This window comes from Octopus bimaculoides, chromosome 24 (assembly GCF_001194135.2).
Source record: "Octopus bimaculoides isolate UCB-OBI-ISO-001 chromosome 24, ASM119413v2, whole genome shotgun sequence".
Lineage (NCBI taxonomy): Eukaryota > Metazoa > Mollusca > Cephalopoda > Octopoda > Octopodidae > Octopus > Octopus bimaculoides.
The window spans coordinates 3,880,464-3,886,841 of NC_069004.1; positions in this window are offsets into that span (position 1 = coordinate 3,880,464).

The window sequence follows — 6,378 nt, forward strand, 5'->3', positions numbered from 1 at the left end:
CACACGCACATACAAACATACACACACATATTTACACGAGTGGACAAACGAAAGTGAGACACAACACATTTGTTTTACGCATGTTTTTAAATAATGGATTGACTCGGCTCCATGTTTACATACATACACACACACACACACACATACAAACATACATGCATACATACATACATACATACATACTTTCGTGCTGGCAGATCCGTTAGGACGTCGAGTATAACGTTTAGATGCATGTCGTCCGTTTTTTGCGTTCTAATTTCAAATTCCAACAGTGACAACATGCATATTATTATCTATACATATAAATTTGACATGGGCGATTCTTTCTTGTCGTGGGATTCACGGTCAAACACCTGGGTGGAATTGCGTGAAATTGTGTAGAATTATCCAGTGGTGTTGCTGGGTTTTGTATTTTTTCATAACTCCCATGGTTACCGAGATAATCTACTATAATAATACTCATGTGTTTATGAATGAGAAAGGAAGGGGTGATAGACGAATAAGGAAGGAAGGGGTAATGTCATACTTGGTAGTGGGATGATGAAAATTGTACGCTGAAGAAAATAACTCTTCGAAACTCTTAGTTTTAGAATGGTGGCAGCTGATGAAGGAACTGTTCTCTATGTGGCCTGTGTATTTTCTGTGCTGTTTATCATTTTGTCTACGTGTTGTTTGCAATGTCCTGTACCCAGATATGCATCTATATATACATGTAGATGTAGGTATGCACATACTTGTACATATATATGCATATACTCATTTATTATTTGTTTCATACACACACACACACACACACACACAGGTAACTAACTAGACATTAACTGCTCTTGCATCGAATCAATGCAAGGGTGACAACTCTATGTTGCCTATGTAAATGAAGTATGGAGGACACGTACATACGTACTAATATTCATCTGAAGCGGATTATCACATACAGCCTGCAAAAGATGTTGTTATCGTCGCCTTATCCTTGAGGTAATCATGGCATTTTTTTGCGTTATCGTCATAGTCAGTTCTATGAAGTTATTCCTAAGGAAATTCCAATTGAAATAATACATGTTTATTCTACAAAGGTGTTCGGTTCTCCCATTTGAGAAATATTTGTACCTTAGTACATCCAAAAAACAGACAAAAAGCCTCGTATTCTATTGGTTACGACGACGAGTGTCCCAGTTTATTCGATCAATGGAACAGCCTGCTCGTGAAATCAACCTTGCAAGTGGTTGAGCACTCCACAGACACGCGTAGCCCATTACATACTTCTCAGGGAGATTCAGCATGACACCAGAATGTGACAAGGTCGGCCCCTTTGAAATACAGGTACTACTCATTTTTGCCAGCTGAATGGACTGGAGCCATGTGGAATAAAGTGTCTTGCTCAAGGACACAATGCAGCGCCGGGTATCGAACTTACGATCTTCCGATCCTGAGCTATATATATATAGATAAACATAGCTTACCATTTGTAGTAATTATGCTAGTTAAAATAATGATTGTGATAATTTATGATATTATGTAATTAATACTAATAAATATAATTTCAAATTTTTATCACAAGGACAGCTTAGGGGAGGGGAATGACTTATACCCCTCTTATTTAATCGACAACGAAAAGATAAGTCGAACTCGGCGGAATTTGAACTCAGAACGTAGCGGCAGACGAAATACCGTTAAGTATTTCGCTCAGCGTGCTGACGATTCTGCCAGCTCGCCGCCCCAAAATATAATTGTAATAATAACAATAATAATATTAATTGAGGCTATAAACTCAAACATAAATGAATTACCTCTGAATAAATAATGTACTCCATACAGTGCAATGTAAACAAAGCTACTACAATTGATTGTGATATGAAAGGAGATTTTATAAACCACGGTTCAACTGTGATAACGGCAGAGGTGGATTATGAGACCAGAATTCAGTTTGCTCGAAAAAGTAACGCCACCACCTTCATCTGAATACCAAAGTTGGAAGCTTGTTCGAATGAGTTCACTTTCAAAATGTCGTAAGTGATGGAGCCTAGATGAAATTATAGCGATGCATAATTGCATACAGAGCAATGTGCAGTTGGTGCAGTAGAAACATATGTTGGTTATTGTTATATACGCTGTAGAAAACATTTTTATAAAAAGATTTGGATGTGAATAAATCTCCATCCTCCTCTTTGTTTTCAATAACACACACACACAAATATATATATATATTTGATAATCTATGAGGATTACTTATTACAGTTCACGAAGTGTAAAGGTGATTTAAAAAACAGAAATTTTGAAATGTTATTAAATCATTTATGAGGAAGTTACTAACCTTTTTTGGGAAGAAGTTTTTCTTAATATGTGAGCGCTTTCGTTAAACCTTTCTAAACACACGTGCTCTTAAAAAGGAAGTTATTATTTTTGTGGTAGTTTATTTCCGGTTTATTTTTGGACTTCTGGTTTTAGTCATAAATATTCTTTTACCATTGATTATTATCTGGAATGTTGGCTATTTTCGGTTTAATTTCGCATTTAGAATTCTTATAAAGTATACAACTTTTGCATGTATATATATATATATATATATATTTATATTATATATAGATAGATACACACATACATGTATATATATACAAGCATATATGTATGTATATATAATATATTCTTTACTCTTTTACTTGTTTCAGTCATTTGACTGCGGCCATGCTCGAGCACAGCCTTTTAGTCGAGCAAATCGACCCCAGGACTTGTTCTTTGGAAGCCTAGCACTTATTCTATTAGTCTCTTTTGCCGAACCGCTAAGTTACGGGGACGTAAACACATCAGCATCGGTTGTCAAGCGATGTTGGGAGATAAACACAGACACACAAACATATATATATATATATTCGACAGGATTCATTAAGTTTTCGCCTACCAAATCCACTTACAAGGCTGTGGTCGGCCTGTGGCTATACTAAAAGATATATATATATATATATTTATATTATATATAATATATATATATATATAATATTTATTTATAATATATATATATATAATATATATATAGTGTATATATATATATGCGAAAATTACATTTATCTCTAAATAGATTCAGAACGAAAATTTCTTGTTCGGACCCTTTCGTTTGCGCTCGTTGGCAACAGCCCACCATATCATTAGTATCAATTAATTGTTTATTTCAACGAAGCTTGAATTTGGTTGCTCTACTTTACATACCTACATAACATGGGGAACAGAAGACGATGCCACGTGGTCACTCACGGCTTGCGAATCTTTGCAGTTAAGCAGGATTAAAATTTTGTTTTGTGCCAGAGCTTTTGGTCACGTCATAAAAGTGAACTTACTCAAAAGTGGGGGGACAAAAAAAAAATAATAAAATATCACATTACTTGATTCGCTGATGAAGGAATACAAATCTGAATGAATTCTAGAAACTAGATGTATTGATCCAAAGGTATGATATAATTATAATTGGCTTCGATATTCGGCTTTTTAAGATTGTTCTTACCTGTATGAGACTTCTGCATGCCTTTCAAATCTGATACATTTGTAATAATACCACTTATGGTGGTTTTTACTTTATCCGTTGCAAAATCTATTATGTACATCGAGATATGTTTTCATATTTGCGTCATGAAGATAACATTTACATATTGTACATGCGCATACACACTGGCAAACATGTACACGTGCATATGTATACATACGTACGTAAATATAAATATATATATGTATACATGCATATATATATATGTATGTATATATGTATATACATATGTGTGTATATATAAGTATATATATATATATATATATATACACGTACACTCACACATATACACAGACATACATAGAGATACTCACAGACACATCCATATAAAAGAAATAATGAAACCATAACAACTTCTCAATGTATTTCTTATGTAACATATTTTTTTCTGTTCAATTTTCTTTTCTTTTTCTTCTTTCTTTTTTTTAAGAATAAAATAATTAAACAAAACAATTAAAAAAATATTTTAAAATATAACAAACAACAAAATTGAAAACTTTTAAAAAAAAACATCTTCTTTTGGTCCGGCACAAAAGCCGGTATAATGTTTTAATACTAGAGTTGGTTGTGGATGGGATATGTTAATTAGTTGATTTGGAGTCTTTCATTCATTTCTGAGCAGTATTAGATTAGTGATTTACGCGAAGTGAGAAAGTTTCTAGCAAGGATCGAAACCGTGTATCGAGTAATCGTCGTACTGGAAACATACACACCTCTTACATCATACTGGAGCCTATTAATTCTCGGCTCAAATAACTCTTAATGTACATTTTTCTTTCTGTCCTTTTTTGTTATATTTTGAGGGCGGGTAGTGAGGCTGATTGTAGCAGGTGTTCGAATACAATGGTCGTAAAAATTGTTCAAAGGACAGAGAAGGGCAGGAGGAAGAAACGGATGGATGTTGATGTTGTGATACTCATACCTTCGCAAGGTCATTCTGTCTGTAGTTGTATAAGGAATTAACTGTAGCAATTAGTTATAAGTGGTGAATGAAAACCACATTGCGTTTTTTGGTTAGGCCATGAATCAATGTGTTTTTTTTTCTCCCTAAATGACCAGAAACTGATTCGAGACAAAGTAATCTTTAGTTAAGCAGAGATTGAGAAAGGAGAGAGAGAATTTTGTCTTTGGTTAACCAGAAATTTTGCAAGGAAGGGGCATTTCACCTCTGGTTTACCTGAGATTGATTAGGAAGAGCCGTTTCATATCTGGTTAACCAAAGATTGACATGGAAGAGAGATTTCGCCTTTTTTCTGATTTACCTGAGAAGGAAGAAGGGCAAGGAAGAACTTTCAAATCTGGTTGACTAGAAATTCATAAGGAAGAGAGATTTCGCTTATCTCTGTTTTACCTGAGATCGACAGAGAGGAGAAGTTTTACCTCCAGTTAAACATGGTCGAAGTGGAGGAGTGGTTTAACTTCTGGCTTACTATATACTGATATGGATAAGAAATATATTCTCTGGTTACGCACGGTCTGAACAGGGATAATGGTTTTTACTTTTGGCTGACCAGAAACAGACATAGAAGAGAGATATTTTAATCTCTCTTTGACTTGAAATTTAGACAAATTTCATCTCTATTGGATTTCGGTTTGACAAGCAAATTAAATTTTATAATTGGATGACTGGAAATTGGTATGGAAAAGGAATTTTACTATGGTTGATCTCAAGTCGGACAATAGTCGACGTTTTATGTCTGGAGACCAGAGTTTTGACAAGGAAGATATATTTGGAAAAGAGATTTCTTCTCTGGTTGATCTGAAAACAAACAGCAACAGAGGTTTTACGTCAGGTGGTCAGAGTTTGACAGGGAATTTTCAACAAGGGATTTCGCCTCTGGTTGACCAGAGAATGTGAGATGGAAGAGAGATTTAACCTCTGGTTAATCAAAGGCTGAAGACGACTAGCGATTTTACCTCTGGCTGACCAATGACAAGCAAGGAAGAGGGAGATATAACTTCTGGTTAAATGGGTTGGACAAGCGTAGCGATTTTACCTCTGGCTGACCAGAGAATAACAAAGAATAGAGGGATACAACTTGTAGTTAAACTGACTGACCATAGAAGATAGATACATGGAAAAGAGATATTTTGTCTCTGGTGAACCTGATATTGACAAAGAAGAAATCCATCAACTCTGCTTGGTCTTGGATTCACATAGAAATTATATTTATATATCTGAGTGATTAAATATTAATATGGAGAGAGATTTCTCCTGTGATTGATCTGAAGTTGGATGAGAGCAGAGGTTTTAAGCCTGGTGGTCAGAGTTAGACAAAGAGATCTCAACTAAAGGTTTTATTTCTAGTTGACCAGAGAGTGAGATGGAAGAGAGATATTTAACCACTGGCTAATCACAGGTGGAAGAGGAGCAGTGATTTTTACCCCTATTTCATCAGAGATTGGCATGGAAGAAACTGTTTGCTTCAGGCTCCTCAGAAATTGGCAAGGAAGAAATATATGTTATATCTCTGACTACAGACTGACCAGTGGCTACAGGGAAGAAAGACGTTTTTTTATTTTTTAACCTCTAGTTGAACACAATTTCACCAAAAGAAGATATTTTTCCATTTTACCTCTGAGAATTTTTACCTTGCCCGCCACATCAAAAAAGTAAAAAAACTCAAAAATTACTATTAAAAAAAAATCTTTTTTGTTTTAAAATTTAAAATAAAATTATCAAAAACAATCAAACAAACAACAAAAACGAGTATAAAAAACAAACGAAACCTCTCTTTCATCCCTTCATTCTTTCTTTTTCATGCTTCATATTGATAACATACATACACACATACATACACATACACACATACACGTATATATATGTATTTATATACATATACATA